The sequence below is a fragment of the Diabrotica virgifera genome, chromosome 6 (assembly GCF_917563875.1).
Source record: "Diabrotica virgifera virgifera chromosome 6, PGI_DIABVI_V3a".
Taxonomy (NCBI): Eukaryota; Metazoa; Arthropoda; class Insecta; order Coleoptera; family Chrysomelidae; genus Diabrotica; species Diabrotica virgifera.
Window position 1 is genome coordinate 124,628,030 of NC_065448.1, and position 15,976 is coordinate 124,644,005.

Here is a 15,976-nt window from a genome sequence, read left to right on the forward strand (position 1 = left end):
TCTTATGTGGTTTTGATTGTATCTGAGAATTATGACAAAAATATGATTAGACAAGGTGGAGGGGAGAAAAAGTATTGAAATTAATCATAAGGCTAAGCAATCAAAAAGTCTGAAAAAAAAACATACCTGCATCTACTTGGAAATTGTTCTCCTTTTGTAGGCGTCCTCCGGTGTTTCTCGAATTTGAGTCCAACAGTAGTCTTTCAATGACATAATGAAATGGACTTTCAATGACATATTGCAACCTAAAGCCTTGTAAGATTTAAGTAGCTCATCAATTCGTTGTTGATAGTCATCTGACCTTTTGTTTCCAAGAAAATTGCGACAAACAAAAACAAAAGATTCCCAGGCTCTTTTCTCTTTTCTTGACAAACTGTTGGAGAAAGCATCGTCATCAAATAACTGTTTAATCTGGGGTCCCACAAATACGCCTTCTTTGATTTTGGCATCACTTATATGCGGAAATTTTTGCTTCAGGTATAAGAATCCTTTACCATCCCTATTTAGAGCCTTAACGAATTGTTTAAAAAGGCCCAGCTTAATGTGAAGTGGAGGTATAATGATTTTTTTTTTGTCTACTAAGGCACCAAAAGCGATGTTTTTACAACCGGGAATATCATTCACGCGCAAGGGCCAGTCTTTTCGCACATAATGTTGATCTTTAGCACGGCTGTCCCATTCACAAAGAAAGCAACAAAATTTAGTGTATGCAGCTTGCAATCCAGTTAATATTGCCACTACTTTGAGGTCAGCACAAACATTCCATTGATGATGATCGTAACTAATTTTTTCCAAAATTTTTCTTAGATTGTCATATGTTTCCTTCATACTGGTTGCATAGGCAACAGGGACCGATGGTAGATCATTTCCATTATTATTGTTACTTATCTTACCTACGTTATATTCATCTCCTTCATTCTTCAAGTCCCTCTGATCAAGAAGGGAGGTGGATTCCCGACTCTCTGCATATCTTATATCACCTTCAACCAACTCTTCCTTAATTTCTGTTTTTGCAGCCCTAGCTAATAAAAAATACGAATTAGGTACATCTTATTGTTTAGTACTAATTTAGATAGATTAAAAAATCGGTGGCAGATTTAAAAAATGTTATTTGGATGGTGTTTTGCAACCCACAGTTGTTTTCAAATGTGGTTAGAGGTGTCAAACTGTTTATCATAACGTATACAAGCAAAAATGATATAAGCCACATTTACACTCATGACGGCATCTGTGAAGTAACTTCTAAACCACATTTTATCAAATAATATGAAAATCGAAATTTGTAAAAACAGTCTAATCCATGTTTTCATTATGTACTTATATGTGGGTTAGATGCTTGTTGCAAATCTTTGTAAGCATGTTTTCATTGTTTTAAACATGTGGCAGGTCGTTATTTACGCCCTTATTCTTCTTCTTCTTCAGGTGCCATCTCCGCTACGGAGGTTGGCAATCATCATAGGTATTTTAATTTTTGAGGCAGTAGCTCTAAATAGTTGTTTTGAACTGCATCCAAACCATTCTCTCAGGTTCTTCAGCCATGAAATTCGTCTTCTTCCGATGCTTCTTCGGCCATCTAGCTTTCCTTGCATTATGAGTCGCAGGATGCCATACTTCTCGCCCCGCATCACATGTCTGAGATACTGTAGTATTCTTTCTTTAATTGTAAGTTCAACTTCCTTATTGTAATATGTTTAAGGAAAAAAGAACACAAATTTGTAATTGTTCTTACTCCAGGGACTATTATTTTTATTACACAAGGTACCTATAAACTTATTTTGACTTAAAATTGAAGAAATGGTTTCAATCTATTGCAACAATCAGTAACAAATCTCAAAACAAATACAAATAAGGATGTTACTAATTGACTAAAAACACATGTAATAAATATTACAAAAGAAAGTCCTATAGTTTTGTATATGAAAAAACATGTGAGAGATGAACAATTTTTCGAAGTAAATATTGAAAAATCAGATAAAGGTTGAAAACCTATTTTAAAAAATGTAGAATTGACTATGTGTGGCCAAGTGGCAAACTACTGTCCGTTGAAAAAATAAAGGACCTTAAATATTTGTGTTAGTTCCCCAAGATGCCATACCTTTTTATGGATTTGTGAACAACATAGACTATAACAATTTTAAGAAGATTTGGAAGGAATTGTGTTAAATCCAAATTTATAGATTGATCAAAATCAAATCAAGTAGAAATTTAATTAGTAACTTTTACTTACTATTAGTAATGAAGTCGAATTCGCAACTTTTTTCTTTGTATTTATCATGTCGGAGGGATAGTCGGTTATAGCAAAATGACAAACTTATATTTTTAAAATTTTGCAAAAACCGTCTAAGCTGCTTTAAGTTATTTTTGCAATAAAATGTTATTATTTATTTTACTTTTGCACATTTTTTAACCTTTCCGTGGCCGTGCGGGGCAACTTGGTTACCCCAGATGCGGTTTGGTCTTTATAACTTTTCAAAATATTTTTATTTTTTTTATCCCTCCAGGTAATCTTAGAAAATATATTACTAAATCGTTTTTTTTATAAAAATTATCAAATATAATTTAAATTTTATACTAAAATTGAAATTAACTCCTCGGGGCACACAGTGCCAGAAACCCCTGCCAGAGACATTCAACAATATACAAGTCGAAGATCCAGCTTTTGTGCCAGGGGACGTGATAGAAAGACTCAAATATCATGTAGTACATGCAGAAAACCAATTTGTACCATACATCGAGAAGAAAGTAAAACATTTTTATGCTTTGACTGTAAAAATTAGGAATAAAATCAAATTGTAATTACAGGTAAAAATAAAAAAAATGTAAATCTTTTTAATAATAAAAACAAATTATTTCAGTTACTAGTGCCTTATTATATAACTTTCCAAACAATAATGTAAAATTTAAATGAATTATTAAAGTATTTTAGTGGGGTAACATAGTTGCCCCGCACGGCCTGCAGCGTAAGTTTTTATAGCACGGTTCCGGAAAGGTTAAAGTAGCCTGTATTTATTGAAGTATAAAACTGTGACAGTAAAGCCTTATTTTTTAACAGTGATTTTTTAAATGTAGGTAGATACATATGTATATGTATTATATATATATATATATATATATATATATATATATCTATATATATGTATATATATATATATATATATATATATATATATATATATATATATATATATATATGTATATATAAATAGTAGAGAAGGAGAGGCTGCGCGCGCGAGAGAACGGTCTGGAAAGACGTGCCACGCGCGTAAGCCGAGAGTGGGTTTAGTTGGTAGGCATTGTAACACGGATGCATCCGGAGGCAAGGCCCCCAGAGGGGGAACTGCGTTCGGATGTACTCCGTTTACTCTGAATCCAACACACGCCAGGTACGATTCGCCTGGTACGGTCTTTAGAAGATTCCCACTCTCACACAAAAAAAAAAAAAAAAAAAAAGGTAGATACATATGTGGCTTAGTCTATTATTGCAAAACACCATCCATTTATTTAATAAAAAAAGGTATAGAACTTTTAAAATAATTACAAAAAATTAAACAAATATTTAACTAAATAGGTAAATTCTGTTCCAATCCAAATTCCCTATTGACAATTTTTTGTCAATAGGGAAAGTATAGCAGTAATTGTTACCTATTAATTATTTTTTAGTATGCAACAACCCTAATATACCTTCTGTACTTAATTTGTTTCTCGGTTTTGTTTTCATTAAATTTATAGCCGAGAATATTCGTTTGATGTTAGCCGACAAGTGTGGCAAAGATAAAAATATGTAGAAAGCAAACATACTCAAACAGAGATATTAAAGAACTCGGAATTGTCACCCAATTTAAGATCTTTGACTTGTTGCCAAACTAATACAACATCATCTGACAAAGTTTGAATTTTGTTAGTGTTTCTCAGTAACTGCCATTCACTGTCTAATGCTTGTATGCTTTTTCTCATCAGCATCTTTCAGTGCGTCACAGTTTTTCGATTTCATTCTTAACGGTATGTGACAGAAAAAATGTGACATTTATAACATTTATTCTAGTTGTCAATAGATGGCGCTATAATCGAAAAACAAATTATTTACGAATTATATAATATATCTCTTCCTTACACTATTAACTGCACAAATCAACTTAATCTTTCATGAAAAAAAGAATTATTGGAAATAGTGGGAGTGTACAACTAAACTCATAAAATTTTGTGGAATTTATTTCTTTAAAATATTTTTACTTTGTACAACAAATAATTTGACACCCAAATCGAACAAGGTTGTAACTCAAATTAGATCTATTTTCAGATTTCAACAAAGGCGAATTCAACAAAAAATTGCGCACACGTCAATATAAACGACATAGTTTAATTCTCAAGAGTTTGGCTAATACTCCATTGAAAAAAGTTGTATTTTAACTTATGTGTGCCATTTTAGCGTGAAAAAGGCAGTAACTCTAGATACTCTCTATGTTAAATATTTACTTTCTTTATACTTGACGATTAACAAGGTTTTTAAATGAGTAACAACTTTGTTGCACGTATGTTTAATTTATAAAGTAATCAAACCGATGGTGCACCTCATAAGTCAATTTATCAAAACGAAAATAAAAAAGATTTACAGACTTTTTTCCTTTTTGATAGTTGCAGTGGACAAAATAAATATAGAACCGTTTTTGCTACATACTTCTATGTAGTGAAAAAGTTTAATATTAACATTACACATGTATTTTTTGAAATACCACATTCACACAATTAGTGTGATTCAATGAATGCCCTTCTAGAAAAACGGAAAAACATTAAGTCATATGCTCCGGATCAATGGATAACCATGATACGATGTGCCAAAGTAGCAGGCAAGCACTATCCGCAACTGAAATAAATCAGAAGAAAATTCTAAATTTTAACCTATTTAAGGACACACATGTTAATTTTGAAGTAGATGTTAATAGTAAAAGAGTAAAGTAATAAAGTAAAACAGTCTAAAATTAAATATTTACAGATATGTAATAAAAATGCGAAAAATTTGAGATATTTTATAGTATGTTCTTTTCATAGTGATAGAATATTATTGTTATTGTAAAATTTATAATTTCCAATTAAAATTGTGAAAATTGTGAGTTGATATTTTGTTTAAATATGCCATAAACACTAATTTTCTCCTACATTGCCAATAGCTCAAAACATACAACCTTTTAATAGTAAAACAGGAAAAATAATTAACACAGAGAGTGTAAAATGGTTGTTAGGCGAGTTACAATCTTTTTCTACGAATAATCAATCATGTTTAATCTCAAGGTTGTATCTCAATCAAACTCAAGATTTTCAATAGTTAATAAAATTAATAAACATACATCTCACAGTAATCTCTTATTATGTTATAAATATCATAATCATAATCAAATCATATCGCATTAGTGTAAAAGAGTCTTATCATTTGTTGCCAATTTACCACTACATCATAATGGTGTAAACAAATAATAATTATTGATTGGCGTAAGGTTTATGTTATTTATGTCTGTTTACTATTAATAATATTGGCTATGAGCAGATATGTTTGGTTGTGTAGTAATTTCCAGTCACGTCTAGCAACCTAACTCCCAAAAAAATTACTAAAATCACTAGACAGTTTGTTGTGTATCAGACAGGGCTGTGCCATGCTATGATGCGGCGAGGCAGTCACATCAGGCGGCATCACAAGGGGGCAGCATAATCAGTAAAATAAAAAAAAATGTAAGATTGTGTAAAAATGTTGTCAGAAACTATAGAAAAAATAAAAAGTTACAGACAATATGGCTAATGACCAAATGAAAATTTAATGAAATTGCCGAAAATTTTGATATAAGTTCCGAACTTCCAGCTGAAACTGAAATTTGAGCCAGGAGAAAAAAGCGTTTATTTGACTACGATCTGTGGACAAGCTCTTAACAGATGAAGCTAAATTTAAAATTTTGTTCATCTATATTTTAGACATTGCCGTTAATTCTTTGACTGATCGATTTTCGCTTCTAGAAACTCATAATAAAATTTTTTAAATTTTTATATATTTTTAAATTGAGGCAAATAGATGATGAAACACTAGAAAAATATTGTATGAATCTTCATTCAATACTTTCAATAGAAAAAGAAAAAAATCTGATGATATAATGATCTTCTAGAAGAATTGAGTGATATATTTCAAATGATATCATACTCCATGAAACCTTTAGAAGTTTTGAACTATTTGTGCCAAAATGACCTAATTTCTTTATACCCAAATGTAGTTAACTATGAATTCTATTAACACTTCCTGTCTCGGTAGCTAGTGGGGAAAGAAGTTTTTCAATATTAAAAACTATTTACAAAGCTCCATAAGACAAGCAGAACTAAAAAATTTAGCACTTATTTCAATAGAGTTCTTACTAGCTGCTACACCTATCTATCCCCACTAGACTACACCATTCTGATTGAAGAGTTTGCCAAAATTAAAGTCAGAAGGGTAAAATTATAATTTTTGTAAATGTTACTTGAGAGCATAGGTGCAAAATTTTCTTGCAATGCTTTTTAAAAGCTTTCACTTTTTTCAAATCCTGAAAAAACTAATCAATATTTTTAAAAAATTTAAACGCAGATTGAAAGATTACATTATCACTGAGGGCCGAAAGTCCCTTAAAATAAACAGAAGGTTTTGTTTGAATAAGATATTTGAAATTAAAAATTACACTCAATTGTCTTTTTTTTCACCCTTTAACTTATTCAAATAAACATTATACGAGATTTTCAGGGACTTTCGGACCTTGGTAATAATGCAATCTTTTACTCTGCATTTAAATTTTTCAAAAATGAAATTACTAATTAATTTTCTCAGGATTCGAAACAAATGAATGCATTTAAAAAGCATTGCAAGCAAATTTTGCGCCTACCCACTTAATGTAGTGTTAATATATTAATTTCATTTAATTTAAAGTGTTTTGTTTTTAAAATAAAAGTTTTCGTTCATTTTGCGTAGTTTATTTTAATAAAAATAAAAGTTAAGTTTCAATAATATATAAGGTGCGGCATTTCGAAGACTTGTATCATATTGAAAAGATGTACCGCACGGCTCTGGTCTCAGATTAGCGAATTTAGTATATTGTCCTTTATTAAATGGACGGTTCAGAATACAAGTGAACCAAGTCCACTTTTTGTATTTTTTGGGGTAATTGCGTGAAATTTGTTCCAATAAAAGCAAAGTACATGTCAAAGTTACTCCTTGACTTTCTTAAATTGAATATACAGGGTGAGGCAGATAAAAGTCCTATTAGAAATATCTCGAGAACTAAAGTAAACAGAATCATGAAAATTGGATTGAAGGGGTTTTGAAGAGTGATCTCTTTAATGGAAATATTTTCATCGATTTGCTACTTCCGGTTAAACCGGAAGTGGCTTATAACTTCGTTTTTTTAAATGGAACATCCTGTATATTTTTACATTTTTAATTCTCCTGGATGTCTGCTTTCTTAAAATATGAGGTTTTGTAATGTTATACAGGGTACTTTAAAAGATAATTACGTTTTTTTTCTTAATTTCCTAGCAATATTCACACCCTGTAGAATTGTAGTAGTTTGACATCAAAAACTCTATTTATGTTCAAATGATTTTTAATATAGTCTACTATGGTTAAAAATTGTTAGTATAGCTAAATGTTGAATTGTACTATACAGGGTTGGTCGAAACTCGGAAAGAGTATTTTCTGAGTTTTCTTAAATGGAACACCCTATATTTTATTATTGTAATGAAATGATATTTTATGCTACTTTTTTATTTTTTAAGCATTCCCTATACCTAACTGCTTTAATTTGTGAGTTATTGGTGATTCAAACCAAACATTAATTTCAAAAAAAAATACGTGAAATTTTATTAGGTTGGCCGTGAAAATATTCAATCACAAATAATTTTTCGGAAATAAATACATATTAATCTAGACGGATCTTTAAAATTGCCAATAATGGTTAAGCTATCAAAATACCTACGTAGCTAACATTTTTGGCGCGATTAACAATTAAGCACAAATTAAAACATTTAGGTATAGGGAATGCTTAAGAAATAAGAAAGTACCATAAAATGTCTTTTCATTGCAATACTAAAATACAGGGTGATCCACTTAAGAAAATTCAGAAAATCCTCATTCCGGGTTTCAACCAACCCTGTATACTAAAATTTAACATTTAGCTATACTAATAATTTTTAATAATAGTGGACTATATTAAAAATCATTTTAACATAAATAGAGTTTTTGATATCCAACTACTACAATTCTACAGGGTGTGAAAATTGCTAGGAAATTAATAAAAAAACGTAATTAGCTTTTAAACTAGCCGGTATAATACTACAAAACCGCATATTTTAAGAAAGAAGACATCGAGTAGAATCTAAAAATGTAAAAATATACAGGGTGTCCCATTTAAAAAAACGAATTTTTAAGCAACTTCCGGTATAACCGGAAGTAGCAAATTGATGAAAATATTTTCATTAAATAGATCACCCTTCAAAACCACTTCATTCCAATTTTCATGATTCTGTTGCCTTTAGTTCTCTAAATATTTCTAATAGGCCAGTTATCTGCCTCACCCTATATACTTTTAAAAATGTTAACAAGTAATTTTGTTATGAAGCTTTAACTTTAAATATCTGTAGCTCAAATGTAACTAAAGTGGACTTGGTTCACTTGTATTCTGAACAATCTGAACCTTCCAAATTAGAAAATAAAAGTGCAACTAGAGTAATGGAACTTATTTGACCACCTTTGACTATACTGTGATCTGGGATCAATAAAATTAAATAGTTTTATTATATTACTTACTTACTTAGTCCTAAGCCTTTCTACCTTTAGGTGTAAGGCTGGTGGAGTTGAGTTTGGCATTGTAGTCTCCATGCTTTCCGATCTTGCGCTAGGTTTCTTGCACTTTCCAATGTCAATCCCTTCTTCTCGACTTCTTTCCTGATTTCATCTACCCACATAACTCTTGGTCTCCCTCTTTTGTTTTTCCCCTGCACTCTCGTTTCGAACACTCGTTTTGTTAGCCTCTCGTTCGACATTCTACACACGTGCCCGAACCATCTAAGTTGTCCTTCTACTATTTTTTCATTGATTGGTTCTAGTTTTAGGTTTTGTCTAATTGTTTCGTTTCGTATTTTGTCTGTCCTTTTTCTGTTTGCTATTTTCCTCAGGAACCTCATTTCCATAGCATTGACTCTGGATTTTTGTCTCCCCGTCAATGTCCATGTCTCGCTGCTATACATGATTGTTGGTCTAACTACTGATTTAACGACTGCCGTTTTTACTTTTTCCGGTATCCCTTTTTTCCCAAAAAATGTTGTTTTCATAGTGTTAAATAAGCTTCCTGTTCGTCCCATTCTCTCGTTTATTTCCATGTCTTGTTTACCATTTGATTCGATTATTACTCCTAGGTATTTAAAATATTCCACTTGCTCTAGTTGTTTCCCGTCTAATTCTATTGCGTGTGTCTTCCTCGTATTTGAAATTATCATTGTTTTTGTTTTCTCTGTATTAATTTTCATATTTATGTTTGATAGTTCTTCTTCTAGGATTTCAAGATTGTTCTGTAAGTCTTCTCTGTTTTCTGCTATCAATACCATGTCGTCTGCAAATAGTAGCTCCGATAGTTGAGTCTGTTTCATTTGCCAGTATCCTAATGTTAGTTTTCTCATTCTTCTCTTGGCTTTCTTTATCGCTTCATCCAGTACCACTGAGAATAGCAGTGGACTCAGCACGCATCCCTGTTTGACGCCTTGACTTGTAGAAAATTCTCTGGATTCCTCGTTATTGGTTCTTACTGTATTTGTATTATTTTTGTACATATCCTTTATTACTTCTATTATGTGTCTGTCGACTCCCCTTTCTGTTAGTGTCTTCCAAACGTCCTTTCTTCGGATTCTGTCAAACGCCTTTTCCAGGTCAATGAAGCACATATGTATCTCTCTATTTTTCTTGATTACCTTCTCACTTACTTGTCTTAATGTGAATATTAGGTCTTGCGTGCTTCTGTCCTTCCTGAATCCACACTGTGTGTCTTCCATAGTTGTTTCTATTTGTGTTTTTATTCTTGTCTCTAGTATTCTTGCTAATACCTTCCCAGGGATACTTGATATGGTGATACCTCGGTAATTATTACAGTTTCTCTTGTCTCCCTTTTTGTGTATTGGTAATAAAATGTCTTTCTTCCAGTCCTTTGGTAATTCTGCTCTATTTATGATATCATTCATTAGTTCTTTCATGCTATCCATTCCCTCTGTACCCATGAATTTTATCATTTCCGGGGTGATATGATCCTTGCCTGGTGCTTTGCCCAGTTTTACTCTTTCTATTGCTTTCTCTAATTCCTCTCTTGTTATGGATTCCACTTGTTGTTCTTCATTCCTTTCTTGTATCTCCCCTATGTTGTCCTTGTCTACATGAGTTAGCTCTTTGAAATGTTCTCTCCATCTTTCCATTATTTGTTTTTCTTCTGTTAGTACGTTTCCATTCTTGTCTTTTATATTCGGCATCGTGTGCTCTTTCTTTTGTCTGAGTTGTTTTAATGCGCCGTAGAAGAGTTTTTGGTTTTCCCTATAATTTTTTGTCATTTTTTGTCCAAATATCTCCCATGACCTTTCCTTTCCTGCTTTCACCGCTATTTTAACCTCTTTCCTTTTTTCTTTATATGCTTCGTAATCTTCCGGGTGTTTTGTGCTTAGGTATCTTTTCCATTTGTCTTTTTTGTTCTTTATTTTCTCTCGTATTTCTTCCGTCCACCATTCTGTTCTCCTCATGTTAGTGTTTGCTATTTTTGCTTTCCCGCAAGTTTCCTCAGCTGCTTTGATTATGCTGGTTTTTAGATATTCCCATTTTTTTTCTATATTTGTATTTTTTGCCCTACCTTTCAAAGTATTATCTAATTTTTCTTGGAATTTCTTCTTATATATTTCCTCTCTTAATTTGTAACTTTTTATTTTTTCATTTACTACCTTTCTTCTCTTTTCTTCTTTTTCCTCTGTTGTTCTCATTCTCATTATTACTAGATGGTGGTCACTGCCAATCTCCGAGCCTCTTTTCACTTTCGTATCCTGTACTCTTTTCCATTTGTTGCTGCTTACCAAAAAGTAATCTATGATTGATTTTTCGTTTCTGCTGTCTTGTACTCTCGTGTATTTGTGTACTTCTTTATGTTTAAATTTTGTATTTGTTATAACTAGTTTATTCTCCATACATATTTCTATTATTCTTTCACCATTTCTGTTTAGCATTTCTTCTCCTTCTTTTCCCATGCACTCCTCTATTCCGCTGTTGTTGTTTCCGACTCTACCGTTTAGATCTCCCATTACAATTATGTTTTCTTCCCCATTATCAATTTGCATTTGGAGCTCCTCGAAAAATTTATCTTTCTCTTCCTTTCTTGCATCTTCATTTACTCCGTAGGCTGTTATTATTGTCCATATTTCTTCGTCCATCAGTTTAATTTTCACCGATAATATTCTCTGGTTAACATATGTTTCTTCTATAACGTGTTGTAGTCTATTCGGTGCAATTATTATCCCGACTCCTTCTTTTGCTCTCTCTTTTGTATCCGCTCCTACCCAAAGTAACCAATATCCTTTGTGTATTTTCTTAAGACCTTTTCCTTTCATCTTCGTTTCTGTTATTCCTAGTATTTCTATTTTTTGTCTTATCATATCTTCTACCAGTTCTTCCTCTTTTCCATTGATGCTTCTCACATTCCATGTTCCCATTTTTATCTCTCCTTTTTTCTGCAATCTAGCTTTCCCCTTTTTCCTATTTTCATCCTTGTTTACCTTTGCATCATCTTTTTCCCTATCGCTTTTCCCATTCATTGCCTTGGTTGTCATTGTTGTGGGTCCGGTCTCATTATTTTCTTTTAGTTTTTTGAAGTCCCTTCCCCGATATTTCTGTGAGTTAGTATAAGTTTCTCTTTATTATGGTCCCATTTCCACTCCTTTCCATTAATCTCCAGTTTCATATATCCTATCTTCGTAGTATTACCTTTGTCTTTTTCTTCTTTTGCCATTTTCCTAATTTTTGCTTGTATTTCCCTTTCCTTTCTTGTTAAATCTGATTCTATATACACCTTTTGTCCCTGTAGATTTTTCAGTTTTCCTTTGTTTTTTAGTACACTCATCTTATCCGTTAGGTTTTCCATTTCTGCTACAAAGATTTGGTCGCCGATCTTCACCGCTCCTCTCAGTCTGACCTCTAATTTCAGATTTCTTCCTATGAAGTGTTCTACTGACTCCTTTACAGGCTTTCCGTCGGTAGCATCTAGTGTTAGGCCTTTTAATACTATATTATTTCTCCGTCTATCTTTTTCCAATTGTTCTATTCTATTGTTTGCCATTTTTAAACCTTCTTCCAATTTTTCGTTTTTTTCTTTCAGCTCCTTAATATATTCCATCGTTTCTTTTTGGTCTTTCCGTATGGTTCTTATTTCTGCCATCATTTCATCATTTTTCCACATAACTTCCCGCATCATTTTTATCATCTCTTCATTTGTGTCGTTGCTTTTATTCGGTGTTCGTCTCGTCAGGTTACTCTTTTCAAAATATAATTTATCTTCTTTATATTTTTTCTTCTTAGATTCTTCGTCGCCACTATCAGATAGTTCTTCATTCTTTCTATAGGTTTCCTTTCGGATTGTTCCTGTTCCGCCACTGGCCATTTTAAATTAAATGTTAACCTCAGCACTAATATAAATATTATTATTATACACTTAGAAGTTTATTTTTATTTCGCACAAGAACGCTTTTTAAGTTTAACGATTATCGATAACGATAGGTCTTTTAAAAAACCGGTGTTTTTATTGTGATAGGTTTCGAATTCGAAATTTTACTTGTCTTAAATACCTGAGTTACCATCTGGCCCATTCTTCCAGTCTCCAAGATAGGTTGATGTGGATGTGAATTGCTGATTTTCTATGTGTCTTTGAACAGTTTCAACAGACTCTTTCTTAATTTCAATGTTAGATTCCATAGCTAACAAATAAACTGGATACCAGTTTTATTATAACCGTTGGCCAAAAAATATGGGATGTCATATCAACACTACACAGTGTTTATAAGAGTAATAAATAAGGTTAAGGCAAGTTAATCCTTAGGCTGTACTTAATGATGCCCTATTTTCTGCCTACAACAAACATACAAGATTTGATACAAGTATACAAGTACAAGTGCAAGATTGTGCAAGATACAAGATACACATACATGAAGTTTATTTTCCAGAATAACAATAACAGAAATAAAAATAAAAATAACCAATAACCATGCCCCGCTAACTCTAATAAAAAACGTGTAATCGTATTTATTTTCCTTCCGTTTAGTCAGAGGCGCTGATGTCGGCATTGTGATTGGTGGAACATGACTTTTGACAAATCCTGCGCTATCTGTGAATCTGTAATGCGCCCGGATTACGTACACTCGATACGCATCGTATCCGCCATGTTTTACCGTAGCGCCTTATGGGAAAACATGGCGGATACGATTCGTATCGAGTGTTCGTAATCCGGGCCCTGTGTTCGTTCGTTCGTTGTCGTTCAGTTATTTTATATGGTCGGTTATGTGATGTGTTTTTTGTGTCACCATAACAAGCTGATATTCAGTCGTGTTTTTTGATATTTTTGCTATTTTGTAATCGTGTATCTTTTTAAAGGTAAGTTTTTCTGATTGTAGGTACTGTTTATCCAACAGTTTTAAAATACACACTTTATTTCGCGTTTTGTTGTTAGGTCTAATGGCTCCGTTCAGCTGTTGTGTGCAGACGGTGGAAAAGTTCAACAAGTAAACATTTATTTAATCCAAATTAAATACTCATATTTCTATGTAAAATGTCACATTATTTTATAAATAAATAAGTAAGAAACAAAAGTTGTTTGTGTTTTACCTTTATTGTCCAATTGAATAAAATATTAAATATTGGAAGTACCGTATGGAGGCTACGTACCTAGCATGGAGGCTAGATTGTGGCACCCTTCCTATCCAATCAACAACAAGAGCGTTTAAAATTTCACACCTATCATGTCGAAGCTACAGACCACTTATGTGGAGGCCAGATTTGTAGTATCCTTCCATTTAACCAGGTGCTGAGATGGCGCTGAAATACGTGACATGTTTTTTAAAGAGTAAGATCGCATTCTACCAAATCACACAACACTTTTTTCTATGCCAATAACCACAAAATTATAAAATAAACAATACGACGTCAACCATATGTCAACTGTCAGCCTGTTGAAGATTAAGGCCCGGTACGCATCTAAACATTCCGTATATGTATTTGGACCATAGGAGTTTTCTATTGGTTCGTTGCAGCACGCGGTAATATTTTAACCAATAGGCGGCGAGGTTCCAGATGCATATCATATACGGAATGTCCCAAATTCATATACGGAATGTTAGTCGGTCCCAAATTCATATACGGAATGTTAATTAAGGAAATTGATTTTAAAATGTATTATTAAATAAAAATAAAACAATTATAGTATTTCGAATGTTATTTGGTGCGATATTCATATGCGGAATGTTAATTATTCGTAGACCAAAAATGGAACTTTTTATTAATCAGTTAAGGCTATGGGTACATAATTCCCAAATATTTTACGTGTATCCCTACTTTTTCTGTCTTTACACGGCAAATTACGTGTAGTAAAATTCACACTGGTATTGATATATAAGCATTACTAGAATGTCATTCTACTTGAAAATGTCATCACTAATTTAAAGAGATGGGTTTTGAATGTTCTTGGATAACTGTTATTTTTATAATTGGAAATTATTAATTCAGTTAATAAATGTGATAATTTTTTCACTAACTATGTATTCAGTGATTGTAATAATTTATTTGTACAACAAAGACTAATACTCAATCGAGAAAAGTGTTAAAGTGATTTTTTAATAATATATTGTTATGGAACGCTTACAATTTTGAACATCTTTAAGAACAAAATACTTGGATCACAGAATATATTATCCTGATGTTATTCTCTGCTTGGATCTTCCACAAATAATACACAATAAATAACTTTTTATTAAGTTCACGTCTTAAATCAATTATTTATCAAATACACTACCCAGGCAACCAAGTGACGTCATATAATGTTGAGGAAACGTCAGTTTTTGGTTGAATATAACACGTGTTTTTACATTACGTCATATAGACGTCTTTTGTAGGTGATTTTAAATACGTAAGATTAATGACGTTAAAATTACGTTTAAAAAACGTTTTAATTTCAGACAGCCTAAGTCTGACGTCACAAAATTGGGAGGAGCTTGTTTGTTTGTATTGACTCCAAACAATTTCGTTTGGGTATAGATAACGCTAAATGTTCATAAGAAATTTCTCATTTATTGTTTACGTGGTTTGTGCCTTGTGTGATAAAATAAGACTTTTCATTTAGATATTTAGTTGAAGAAACGTGTAAATTAAGCGATTTTTATGTGTTTTTGCTCAGTGAGTTAGTTTAATGCAGTAATTCTTCTTGACAACTATTTGAGGTTATGTTTATTTGTTTTTAATTAAGCGTTAAATGAAGATATTAAGACAGCGTTAAATTAAGATATTAGTATGCTGGATAACTTATTAATAAATTATTTATTAGTTTCATATATATGTTGTTTCAGTTTTGACACAGTAAGTAGGTATATATAACTAGTGAAAATTCTAAAATGTGAGGGCTGGTACAATCATGCAGAATTAATGATGCTTCTAGCCTAGCGCACAAGCGATCTTAAACAAGTGGTAGTACTTATATCTTCGACACATATGGGACGTAGGCCTATAGGTTTCATGTTATGTACCTATTTTTATATTATTTTGAAACATCTGAAAGAGGTCACTTTTTGAAAGTATTAAAGACGTGATTTTACCGACGTGAAAAAAACGTAGATACGATGTTTTAAAATAGTCACAATTATGACGTCAAATCGATGAGACAAATACACGTGATTTTCAACGTCAGTACTACGT